At 53.0% G+C, this 13,502-nt stretch overlaps 1 protein-coding gene across 3 annotated transcripts in view; it reads right to left on the reverse strand.

Moving 5' to 3' along the window:
* Positions 1–13,502, reverse strand: part of Sipa1l2 (signal induced proliferation associated 1 like 2) — a 139,891-nt gene that overhangs the window by 89,464 nt on the left and 36,925 nt on the right. Inside the window, exon 1 of one of the 3 annotated variants that reach the window (XM_076872965.1) lies at positions 1,817–1,890. The exons of the other annotated variants lie outside the window; for them this stretch is intronic. The gene's annotated coding sequence lies outside the window, so the exon portion shown is untranslated. Of the gene's footprint in view, positions 1–1,816; positions 1,891–13,502 lie in introns of those variants that run through there. 3 annotated transcript variants of the gene reach the window in all.

Here is a 13,502-nt window from a genome sequence, read left to right on the forward strand (position 1 = left end):
ACAGCACCCTTTGTTCCTGCTCAGGACGCTACAGATTTCCATCCAGTAGCTTCCGCAAGAGCCTCCACAGGCTCTAGACTAGGGAGGGAGACACAGGCCATCCTCCCAGAGGTGGCCTTCTGCATTGCACACACCCCGTGCCACCAGACATGGATGGCGCTTTCTCTAGGAGCTGGTCTGTAGCAGCCCCTGGGCAAGCACCCATCCTCGCAGCTGCTGGCGCTGGCCACTCGGGTGAGTGATGGTTAATTTTATCACATGAGCTCAAAAAGGGTCAATTATTTTTATTAAAATAACAACAAGGAAATGCTTTCCAGGAGTGAGTTTCCAAGTGAAGGAGTCTGCACACTAAGCACCTGTGTCTGTAGTTAGCAGAATTCAACCTGCTTCTCTCTGTGAAGCATTTGGCTTGCTTCCTGATAATAACTGTCCATGGAATAGAAGTAAGTAAAACCAGAAGCCAAGTCAGCTAAATATGGACATTACTCGTTCAGTTCCAGAAGAGGCTTACACTTAAAAATAGTTACAACCCAAACACCTGAAAGGCTCATCTCAGGAGGGGACACCTTGAGGACAAGGGACACCTCCACCAAAACAAGCCCCCAGCACATCTGTCTCTCACAGTGTCACTCCCACGCCCAGGAGAAAAGAAAAAACTGTTCCAGACTCACCACCCCCTCCCTGGTAAGCTAAGGCCAGGGAGGAAAAGCAGGTCCTCGGGGTTAAGTCTGCCCTCTTTGCCATGCTCGTCCTCCCTGAGCCAGCCTGGAGCGGGTGACAGCATCGGCTCCCACTGCAGCCCACGGCCTAGTTCTTATCAGCAGTGCCCAAGACAGACCTTGAACAGACAGGAGCAGACCCCAAACCACTCTGCCACACGCAGACGCTCACCAAAACGCCAGGAGTAGCCAGAGAAGCAGACAGCGAGTTAGAATCCACCTTTCCAGTCCCTGACAAAGCCTGACAGCCTGACAGCCTGATGTCACCTGGCAGTCAGCATGCATCACAGCAAAGACCTGGCCTCCAGAGCCACTCCACAGAAACACCAGCTGAGTTCAAAGACAGCCCACTCAGGGCAGCTGAGGACAGGGGCAGGAATACAGGGTCCTGGGAAGTGCATAGAACCGCTCCTGCACAAAGCCAGCCTGCACCCTGTCCATCGTAGGAAGCCACACTGAGGGCAAGAAGGATCTGTCACAGGCCTTCACCATCACACTGGCCCCAGGTCGTCAGATGGCATCCCGAAATAAGGACAAGCCACTTTCACAGAAGACAACCCACAGCTAAGGACCACGGCAGCTGGTCAGGAGTGCCCTAGGAAGATCCCAGCAGGCCCTCAACGGGTGTGGCCAGAGGCACCCCACGGCCAACCCAGGAAAACCAGGAAGCACTCAGGACACCTCTCCTTTTGGCATGCCAGGTTTCCCGTGGCCACTGCTGCTAAAGGTAAAGGGGACCAAATCATCACCACATGCACATTTTGAAAGAAAGGCTTCAAAAACCCTTCTTCTTACGCCACTTCAGGGACAAGATGGCCAAGTGCATTTCAGCAGCCCAGGTACCACATGTGCAGATGTGCTCCTTCCTGTGCTACGAACATGAGGGACAGCACCCCACAGCTCAGAGCCACAGGCAGGTCGGCCTGTTGGCCTGTCGTCCGGGAGGAGCCGAGCTGCTTCCAACAGCAGGCAGGAGAGTCTTTCAACCTGTGCCTTGAAAAAGTAGGCATCTCTTCTTACCACAGATGAAAACCTAAAACAGGTCAGCGAGCCCTGGGGCAGACTTCACCTCAGGACAATAAGGCAGGACAACTCACCAAAGTTACAGAAGAGGACTCTTGAAAACTCACTTCATTTCCCTCCAACTTTTAGATCTGGATACTATGTCTCACTGAGCACAGGACCGAGGAAACTGGTGGGCCAAGAGACCGAAGACCACTGAAGAACCCCTGGATGGCAGCTGGAGTGAAGAGAAGGGAGGCAGCAGAGATCCCGTGACCAGCATGGGCAATGAACCTGCGCCCCACCCGCAGAGGACTCATAAGCACTCACGAGGGCAGAGCAGCCACACTGCAGCTGCCACCGCAGGCGCCAGCAAGTCCCCTCTGGGGAAGGTGGAGGCATCTGTGAGGCAGGCCTCATGTCCACCACCAGACATGGGAGGTAAGGTGTTCAGGGCAGCGGCAGAACAGAGAGAGCACCACGTGCCTGTTCCGGGTGAGCACCCCTGAGGCTCGTTCTACCAGCACATGGCTGTAGCATCCTGACTGGTCAGAGGCCAAGGCTCCAAGCACCTGAAGTCATGTCACATCCAGCTGGGGCAGGTGCTCGGCATGTCTCAGTGTCTCCCATGCATTTCCTTCCATCCTATCATATCACTCTCTCTCCTATCCAGCACACCAGGCCCTACCACTCCATTCCCACCCCAATGAACCACAGCCAGGCACTAACTCCCCATTCTCCAAGAGCACTTGCCATCCAGTGGTATCCTCCACAATCTCGCAGCTTCAGGAAGCTGCAGGTCTTGACTTCCATGCTCTGGCAGACGCCACCCAACATTACACTTACAACATGACGTCTGTCCTGACTGTCCTGCAGGGCTGAGGGTCTAGGAATCAGGTACACCTCCTCCATGCTCTGCCCTCTCACCCTAACAGGGCACCTGGCCCATGAAGACACAACACCCTGCCAGCAAGCCAGACACCCCATGCCAGTCCAAGGCACAGTCAGATCAGCAGGAGACAGAAACATCGTAAATCTAAATGACACAGAACTTTTAAATGAATCATTATTCCACATCAGCAAAGCAATGCTGGTACAGAGAGCAGCCAAAACAAAGAAGCCGCCTTCCTGGAAACAGTGGCAAGCCCCTGCCCGCTCAACAGAACCCCACCCAGGACGCCAGCTGCCACGGGCCTTCATCTGAGCAAAGCTCCCCACGGGGCTGGGAAATAGAGAAACAGATCCTCTGGTCCCTGGACTTCAACTCTAAAGAGCAAGAATTCCCAGGCCTGAGAGCTACTACCACAGCAGGATTAGGGAAGGAGCGTGGGACAGGCAATGGGCACCCTGGCCACATAGAAAAAGAACCCATGAGGATTGGATTCTGTCCTCCAGAGGGGAGAGATCCTTGGCCACTGCATGGGCAGTGCAGGCCTGAGTCCAACTGCTCCATTTCTCTCTTCCTTGCTCTGATGGCAAATGTACCAAGCAACCAGCAGACCTCGCCCGACCTTCAGGGAGACAATGTGGGGCTGAGAAGAGGTCAGATCTCAGAACCATGGTGCCCACATCCCTTGTTGTAAATTACTAACCTGTTAGTAGTTGGGTAAGTGAGTATGGTTAACTTGAGAGGGCTGAGATGGACCCATTCTCAGAGCACTGAGAAGAAAACCATCTTTTCCCAAACACCAAATGAGGACTCTCACCGGGGGTCTTAGGAAGAGGCGGTGTCTGCTGGCTGACCACCACTTGGATGGTCATCCCTGGGTGCACTTCTTCACACCCATGGGGGTCAGGTCTTATGATGGCAGTTACCTTTGGTCAATGGTGGTTTCCACCAAACAGAAGAACAGTCGATTCAACAAGACTCTTCATCCCAGTCAAATCACCTCTCACCTTTCAGGGTGGAACTGCAGCGGAAACAGCTTGGTTTCCAGCACTAAACTAATGCTACTTTTGTAAGGCTGAGGCTAATTCCTGCAAAATTTAATTTGCAAAAACCAGCCCAAGGCTACCATGATATAAAATTCACTTGATGTGTTAATTTCACACTCTAGAGTCCTCATCCACTGGTGGGTGGGTGATCACAATTATGTGAAGCAGAAGAGTATCTGAATTTACCCAAGCAGCCCAGATTCAGCCCCAGCAGCCTGAGCCAACAGTCTCACTCTGCAGAGCTCAGCCACAGGGCAATAGCATCACACTTAGTCAATCTTTCCTTCCACATCTTCATACAGAAGGGAAGCTTCAATGTGGGTAAATACTAGCGAAAATGTCCATATTCTCAGCTAGACCTAGTCCACCCGGAGTGCTCAGGGCTCCAGAGCAGACACCAAACCTGGGAGCATCAAGGGAAACCCTCTTGCACCCAGGTCTGTTCTTGACAAGAACACTGTCGGCTTCTGCAAAACGAAAAAGCCGCATGTCCTAACACAGAGAATGCTGTTGATGAAGAACATGGACTACTGAGCTGTACCAGGCTGGAGTTCCTCAGGAGCACACACCTACACACAAAGCCCACAGTGGTGACTTCACAATCCATGCACGTGGACAGGAGAGTGAGGAAGACGTTCCCAGTGCTGTCCTCCTCCTGAGTGCTGGCGGTGGCAGTGATTGCTTCCTTTCCACTCAAATGCTACACACGCAAGGCGCACTCATTCTCGCGGGCTCACACAGCAGCAGCCGGCCACACCGGCCACACACTAGGCGAGGCTCTGCGTCTACACTGACCATTTGCCTGCTCCACTGCTGACTGGGCTGCAAGGTCCCCTCCACAGGCCAGTCAGTGTGAACACATGGGACCAGGGTTGCCTGTCAGGGGAACCAGAGCCACAGCTCAGGAGAGCAATACTCAAGCCTCAGTGGGAAACTTCTGGAAAACTGCCCCTGCTGCCGAGCTGTCCGTTCCTGATTTCCAGTCCCTAATTTGCCAGCTCTACTACACAAAATTGTAGGACTTTAGGGGCCCAAAAAAGTCCACAAGTGTGTGGACCCGGAGCATATGCAGCCATTGGCCACATCTTCCTCGACAGCAAAGAAATTGAGTTCATGTTCAAAACAAAAACAAGTTCTGTCCAAGACACTGGTGGCAGCCCGGTGGCCAGCACACCCATCTTTCTCTCCTCAGAATATCACACTCATCCAAACTCCCAGCTACCAGCCCCAAAGCAGGGTTTAGTCAGAGATCCTCAACCTGGCTATTAGAAGCATCTTTAATCAAATAATACCTTGCAAAGAAGTGGCTCCACGCTGGGGATAGCATACCCCATAGCTCTTAATAAAGCCCCTGGGACACACAGTTTAACCCAGTCCTCATCTCTATACCATGGTTCTCCAAGTTATTAATCATCACTGATCTCCTTAAAAGGGCTGAACTCCATAGACATGGGAGGGTCCCCAAGGACCGTTCAGTCTTCTGGGGAAGGAAGGAGCGGCCCACTGGCCATTTTGAAAGACAGGAGAATGTCCACTGTTGCCTGTTTCTACCAGCCCTGGGATGGAGCCAGAGGCCTCGTCTTCAGGAGACTCTATCGAGATAAGCAACACAGTGACCCAGCCCTGAGCCATGTCAGCAACACCTGTGTGGATGAACTGCTCACAGGGGACCAGGACCACAGCAGGTACCACTGATGCATAAGCACCAAGAAGTAAAACCTGCAGAACAAAGAAACAAAGCTACCCCATTAGAGATAATAGATTCGGCAGTCTAGATTTTTATAAAGAAAAAAGTAAACAAAAAAACTATAAGGCCTTGAGCTAGAATACAGACAAGACATAAAAGAGCCTTTCTGAAAGCAGAACACATTAATCAAGTACCTTCCATGTCCCCAACAGACTGTGACTCTCACATCTGCTGACCTGTGCGAAAGTCATCTAGTTAGAGATTCCCTCCATTCACTGGTTCACTAGAAGGAATGCCACCACCCCTGAAGTGACAGGGAGGGTTCCAGGACCACCACGTCCCTCCTGATTCTCTTCCCAACCCCATCTGCATCTATCCTGGCAGAACATAGATAAATCCAGGAAGCCAGCCTTCAATTATCTAAACAATCTACCCACACCTATGGTCACTATGCTATCAGCAGAGGCACTTAGACGGACCAGCTGTTCTGATGTGGGCCTGTGCCTCTGAGGAGACACACTCACACCCCAAGAGCTCACAGGGCTAACCACAACACCCACGCCACACAGACAGCAGCAAGCGACCAACACACAGAAGCCCAACCAGGAGGCCAAACCGCCTTTTAACTGGGAGTGGGATGGGCGAACATAGACCACAGTTTCCTCCTGTTACTGTCACAGGGAGACACACAGCTCCCTCGGGATGATCATGATGGACATTCCATGGTTCAGCCCACACCAGACCCCTGCCAAATCAACATCCAGGGCCAGGAGAAGAGGGGACCCAGGGAAAGTATGGGGAGGGCCCAGGACTGGACCTGTCAGCACAGGCCTCGGACAATTGACTTCTGACACATGGGTTGGAAGCCACTAACTCTCTCCATGGCAGGCCAGGAAGCCCACCACCCACAGCACCCACTGCGCTAGCTTCTCTGAGGGCCCCTGAGGGGCACAACAGATCAGCTGGTGTCCAGGCAGAGCAGAGCTCACCACGGAGCCAGAAGGTGAGGGGCAGTGGAGACATCATGAGGAGAAATGGGAAGCTTTCCTCACCCAAACTCAGGAAAAGCTCAAGACTGCCAGGCTGTCCTCACTGAGGGGCACCAGGACATGCTCAGGAAAGATTAGCAGGAGGAGGAGTTGCGGACCTTAGGGGTCCATCCCACAGCAGCAGCCTGGACCCACCAGCACTGCTACAGAGAAGCTTTGCCTGGCTATTGGCCCAGAGAGAAATCAGTAAGGGAGTTATTTGCATGAGGACACATACTTTCGAGGTCAAGTCCCCACAGCACTGACCCTAATACACTGCTTACTATAGCACCTTAACAAGGGAGGTGCCTGAATGGGAGAGAGGGTCATGGACAATAGCCACTTGCTCCATGGACACAGAAGAGGAGTTTCCCAGGGCAACCATGGGAACACCACACGCCTTCACCCTGAAGGACTGGCACAAGCTTCTGAGAAGGGATTAGACCAGCAAGATCTGCCTACCTTCTGAAACAAACAAGCTAACAGTGCTGCCGCTCTCTGTCCATCATCAGACCCAAGTGAGGAAATCCCATGTGCAGAGACCTGCCAAGCTGGAGGCAGAGGGGATCCGGGTGCAGAGACCCTGCCAGGCGAGAGGCAGAGGGGATCCGGGTGCAGAGACCCTGCCAGGCGGGAGGTAGAATGGGACAGGACAGCACTTCACACACTCACTTTCTGGGCAGCACCACCAACTATGCATATTTTAGCACATTTTAAAAGGAAAAGGAGAAGAAACAAAAATTTGCAACTTAATAAACACCTGCAAAGGGTGCTGGAGAAGGGGCAGAGGAGAGCTGTGCAGACACCTGGCATTGCCTGCCAGGCTCCCAAATCTCTGCATGTTAATGCCATTCAGGTGCTTTTTAAAGAAGAACAATTCCTGTACGCCTGAACTGTGAGGAGAGTGCCTGCCTCTGAATCAGCCCTTGTCAGACAGGACAGTGGCTTCAGAGGGCCCAGCAGCCTCTCCACAAGCCTACCTAAGGCAGCGCCTACTAACAGCGCCTAGGGCAGGGGTCACAGGGAGGAGTGCACCTGCATGGAGGAGGAAGAGGGAAGGGGCCAGGCCTGCTCTCAGATGGAGCGCCACTCCTGGGCCTCCCCTCGGCCCTCTAGATGCATCCTTCCCCTGGACACACAGCGAGCCATGCTGGCCCTTACAGGAAAATGAGGGAGCCAATGCACACTCCACATGCCCAGGGCCACTGATAAGAGACCCTCCTCCCCGAACACAGTGATAACTGAACCACAAGTGCCCAGCATGGCCTCTGGTTCTCCTGTGCCAAGCAGAGCTCTGGACCATCACTGATGCCAAAGTCACTGGAGGCACAGGAAATGCAGGTATCAGAAGCTCCACTTTTAGTTCAGTTTGTAAATCTCAGGCATTGGTATTTTCAAAAGCTTCCTGGGTGAGCAGCAGGGACTGAGAACTGCCTAAAAGATCAAAGGCCTTGGAGCAGCTCAGGTGGACTGTCCAGGCCAGGGAAGCAGAAGAACAAAGCCAGCAGGAAGTGGGTCAGCATGGGCGTGGCCTGCCTGCTGGGCCACCAGGAGATCCCCCTGGCCACTGAGCCCTCTGAGTGGCCCAACTTCGTCTCACAAGGCTGAGCTGATCGGCTCCTCACTTCAGAAACCAAGCTGCACAGAACCACCAAGTCACGACAGGCAGCCCCAGACACAGGCCGCCCAAGGAACTAGAGAATGAAAGCTGAACTGTAAACTCCTACACCTCTAATTCTAACTTAGCATTCACCTTTTCTCTTCTCAATATGTTTATTTTAAAAACAGAGGGAGAGAGAATCTTGAGGGGACAGGTCCAGGTCAAAAAGCCAAGATGGGAGAATAAATACTCATAAGATCTCAGACGCAGTTCAATGGGTTTTTCAGGTAAAACAAGGAGGACAGAGGACTGCAAAAGCATCGCCTTGGGAAGCCTGTGGCAGGTCTTCACTGCCATCCACGTGGCACGGGCATGTGCAGGTCAGGCGACTGCCCACAGCACCAAGGCTGGCAACGGGAAGACCTGGATGGCAAACCCACTGCCACCCAACTTTGCGCTCTTCCGGTAAAATCACACACCGTCCCCAAGCCCACCTGAGTTGCAGGGACACAGGAGCTGGCACAGGCAGGGCAAAGTGCCGGGTGCTCGGATCTACTTCCTTGGCCAGAGATGCAGCCCAGCAGATCTCTGCAACCTGGACAGGCCCCTCCAGGTCTGGTGGCTCAGTGCCCTGCATCCCCTAGCAGGGAGACAGCAGAGGATCCCCTTCAGATAAAAGGAAGGGCGCCTGAGATGTGGGCCAGGAAGCTGGTGAGCTAGTGTCATAGCGGTTTAGCATAAAGACCCAAAGACTCTCACCAGAGGACAGCCAAGACAGGACCCTGCCACGCTGCACATGCAGACTCTCTACTCCTCTCCAAATAAATGGTCCTTCAAATGGGCAAAGGTCAGGCCTTTGTTTTACTGTGCCTCCAGGTATGCAGGGGACCAAATCACCCATGATCCCACAACCCAGGGGCAGGAGGGTCCTTCCTCTCAGCCTGCACTAGACACGCCCCTAACTACCTTGGGCAAGAGCTCTGATGGAGCCAAAGCCGCTGTCTAACTAGTGAATCAAAGTCTCAATGCTACAGAGCCACTGCCCACCAACACCTCCTCTGAGAAACCTCTTGCTGACACTTCCTCCAATCAGAGATGTTTAACACAGACAATTGACTCAAAGAAAGCAACTTGCAGAAGCACCGTCTGTCTGTGCACCAGCCTGCTGCTCAGACTGGGGCGCTCAGGGCAGTGCGGCTGGGACTGTACAACCTCTAACACCAGCACCATGAAGACCTGCGTGAAGCTCGAGGGGTTTCAGGGTTAGTAACAAGAAGCCAGATGCTGCAAGTGTCATGTCAGCCCTACACTCCTCTCAGCAATCATGCAGAGCTACCAAAGCAGGAGGGAACCGAGCTGGGAAGTCGCAGCACCCAACACTCAGGACAAGGACGCTGAGAACACGGGTGTTCCAAGCAGTCCTAGGATGACAAATGCGTAAATAGCTGCCTGTGAGAACAGAGTAGGCACTCACGGCAGTGCTCGAGCACATGGCAGGTCTACACACCCGGGCACACTTCTCCCCAAGGACAATGTGTGGGTGCTGGGCAGCATGAGTCAAACTGTACAGAGCCTCCTCTTTGGTCCTCCCCAGAGCTGCCTGCAGGAAGCCTGCCCAGCCCTAAGAAACCTGTAGAACAATCCTAAGTGCGTGACTTGGCACGGGGTGGAGCCCCTGCCCCTGCCGCCATCTCACTTCTAAGTCTCTCTTAAGAGGACTCAGTCCTGACCTTACCAGTGGGAACCAGAACCAAATGGCAGCAACCCCATCTAGGGCAATGCCACCAGCCAGCAAGCCATATCACCTCCTTGGCACAGACCTCCACAGAGCTTACAGATTCCAGGCAGTGCACTGTCCACGCATGAGTTCACGGGATGGAGGGTCTGCGGAGGAGAAAACAGAACCCTGGCAGCCAAACTCCACCTGCTATTGCATGTTTCAACAATAGCCATCCCTGGGGGTGGGAACGACTGTCAAACAGCTTTACAGAAGGTTTTGGCTCAGAGAAAAGGGGCTCTGTTCAGAGCAGCTGGGTGCACATGGCATGGGTCCCCACCTTTGCTGGGAAGGCTTCCTGCACTTCACATCACCTGCTATGAGAATCAAGTTGGATTTAAAAACAACGGAGAGCCTAGGCTTGACTGGCTGACTGGAAAGGGTGCAGACTGGACCTCACCACCTGCAGAAACAAGAGGCGAAGGCGAGATGATCCACACACATTAACGTCAAAACAGGGACAGGAGTGTCTACGATCACAAGTGGGGAGGTTCTCCAAGCCCAGAAATCAGTCTGGAAGCTGTACAATGGCTGAACCCAAGGAAAACTGACATATTTGCTAAGACCAAAACTACTGCAGAACCTTAAAGCTAAAAGGCAAACAGAGGTTGCAAAAAATATTTGTTTATGACAGGTGACAAAGGACTAATATCCAAACTCGAGACAAAAAAAATCAGTAGTGATCCGAAAGGCAAATGAGCAAAAGAAACAGGTGAACATACCTAACCACAGGAATTTTTTAGAAGATAAAAATTAAAATAACAATATATTTTTAACATTAAAATCAGAAAGTTAAAATGTTGAGGTTACTTTCTTGATGGAGACCATGGGCTCACTGTAAGCTGCCGAGAGACACACAATGGACAACACACTTGAACGGGACCTGGCCATGGCAGGCAGAATTCTAACTGTGCACATTCCCCTGTGGGAAGTCTCTTCCTGGGGACCCAGCTCAAGGAGGTGGTTGTATTTCATTAATATAGCCAAATGCTGACAAGCACTTCCTGTCCTTCAACAGGAGAAAGCTCAGTGAATCAAAGCATATCTCTCTATGAAAACCAGGCCAACATTAAAAGCAGGCAGAAACTACCTAAAAGCGGACACTGAGGTGATGTCTACAGTATGTTGACAGCAATAAGAGCCATGGTTAGATCTACTGGTCAAAATAGTAAATACTGAGCAATCCACTCTGCAAGCGCATGCAGACATAAAGGGAATCTGCCGACAGCGGCTGCCTGTGGGGACTCAGACACGTGGGGTTAAGCTCCGCTTAGCTTCACACATTTCTGTGTTGTCTAAACTTAATGAATCTTAATACTACAGATGACGACCTTTGACAAGGTCAAGTCTGGCTGAAGTCACAAGTGCTAACCCCAAGTGTTCACACTGCAGCACATCTTCCTCCCACCCAAAGAAGTCCATCTGGAACCACGTCCCTAGGGCCCAGGCACTTGCTGACTGGAGAAGTCCAGACAGCAACAGGTCCAGGCAGACAGTGTAGTGGGATCCTTGGATTGGGGGTTCAAAAACAATGCTACTGTGAGATCCAGCTGCCTCAGGCTCCCAGAATCGGTCATAGGAAAAGAAAGTGCACCAGTGCTGCCAGGACTGGGGAGGGGCTGGGAAGCCATCTGCCACCACGGAGTGTCCATTCTACAAGATGAGCACTAGGATGGTGTGGCACACTCACCACCATGTCAACAGAAACAGCATGGTAGTGTTCATCTGGAAGTCCCCAATACTGCCACCTACTGCAATTCAGGAAGAAGTTAGCACTGGATATCCACATCCTGGCCCCAACCTCCGCTCCCATCGCCACTCAGGCAGCACCTGCCTCTGGTGGCCATCCATCTAGTGAGGGCTTACTGTCTGTCTCCTGGACTTCAGCTTCCGGGCCAGAGGCACCATGTGCACATGACAGTCCCTGCCCAAGGATAGGCCATGGCACCAGGCACTGCAAGACAGGAGCTGCCTGGGCAGCCTGGGGAGAGAGTCAACTAAGCTGGGCCTGCCAGTAGTTAAAAGAGAACCACAACAGTCCTCAAAGGACGAGGACTCAGCTTTCAGTCCCTGTTTCTCCCGGAGGGAGGCTTCTGTCTTCCATACTTCACACCCTGGCACACCCCAAAACCCTCCCGAGTCGGTCCTGAGCACCCTCCCTCCTGCGCAGTGGGTCTGCTGACTGCCATCTGACGTGGTGCTCCCGGGAGGGACCTACTGCAAGGTCCCTGTATGATGGGCAAGGTCTGTGAAGCCACTGTTCCTGCCTGCCATACGGCAATCGTCCTGCAAACAGCCCGCGCAAAAAGCCCAAGCCCACCCATCAGCCAGCTGTTCTTGTCTGCTGGCAGGAGAGGAAGGCTTGGTTCTCCAGCAGCAGCAGGCCCTGGAGCTTGGTTTCACTTCCTCCTGGGCAGGTGATGCCCTGAGGCACTGGCTATTGCACCTCACTGTGCTTGCCTTAAGAGTGGGAAAGCGAGTTTTAGCAAAGTCTTCTCAAACAACCTCCCTGGCACACCTGGGGGCAGGAGGTCCCCATCCTGGATCTGCACTGCGGCAGCTCCTCACACCCCAAGGAAGCTCCTTGAAGCCAGGTGTGCACACAGGTCTGGCCCACCTCCATTCCAGCAAGTTCTCAGCTGCTTTCCCAGTGACGGCAGCTCTGAGAAAATGTAGGGGTCACCGTCTTCCCTCTGAGAGGAACAAAAACATCCCCACTAGCTGCTCCTTCCTTAATTGGTGAGCTGGGCTTGCTGGTATTCAGGGCAAGCAGCACCAATGGAAGGCTCTATCTGTTTGGGGGTTTTTGTTTGTTGGTTGGTTGGTTGGTACCAGGGATTGAACTCAGGGGCACTTGACCATTGAGCCACATCCCCAGACCTATTTTGTATTTTATCTATTAGAGACAGGGTCTCACTGAGCTGCTAAGCATCTTGCTGTTGCTGACGCTGGCTTTGAACTTGCGATTCTCCTATCTCAGCCTCCCAAGCCGCTGGGATTATAGGTGTGCGCCACTGAACCCGGCTGTTTATATGTTTTATTTTATAAATTTCAAAACAGTGAGATTCCCAAGAGTGAAGTCAAAAGTACTGATTCGTTCCTTGTCCCTGTTTGTGGCCCTGTGAATTGTGTCCCACCCCATCCTGACAGACGTCCAAGGCCAGACGTAGCAGCAGAGCCCAGGCATCTTCTCCAGGCCCACAGTTGAATGCCACCACAGGCCCAGGGCCCCCGGAGACACTCCAGAATGTGAAGGAACCCTCCTTGCTGGAATTGAGGTTCGTACCCGGGAGGGTCTTTTGCATCCTGGGGAGTTAGGAGACCAAGTCAGATTATGCCATTTACTCCCAGAAATGCATTCTGGATGCCAGGACATTGTCGAGGGCACAACATTCAACGCACTGACCACCCACCCCACAGTCACCACCAGCTGCAGATACCCAGCACAAACCAGGGTCTCTGATGCTATGGGCTACTTCAAGGGCCTCTTTCCCATAGCACAGGCAGTCACCAACCGAGGCCCAGGCCTCTGCAAGTCTCTCCTCCGTGGCACTCCCTTCTGGGCACCCCAGCCCTCTCTGCCCGAGTGGCCTTGGGACCTGGCCCAGGTCTGAGGACCAACCAGGCGTCCCATGCTCAGTTCTCAGTAAGAACTGACACAGGTTTCCAAAGGAGTGAGGTGGGGAGAAGGGGCATGAGGGCTGGTTCCTGAGCAGGACAGGGCAGGGCACAAGGGCTGGTCGGGGAAGGAGGA

This window comes from Callospermophilus lateralis, chromosome 13 (genome assembly GCF_048772815.1).
Source record: "Callospermophilus lateralis isolate mCalLat2 chromosome 13, mCalLat2.hap1, whole genome shotgun sequence".
In the NCBI taxonomy this organism is placed as follows: Eukaryota; Metazoa; Chordata; class Mammalia; order Rodentia; family Sciuridae; genus Callospermophilus; species Callospermophilus lateralis.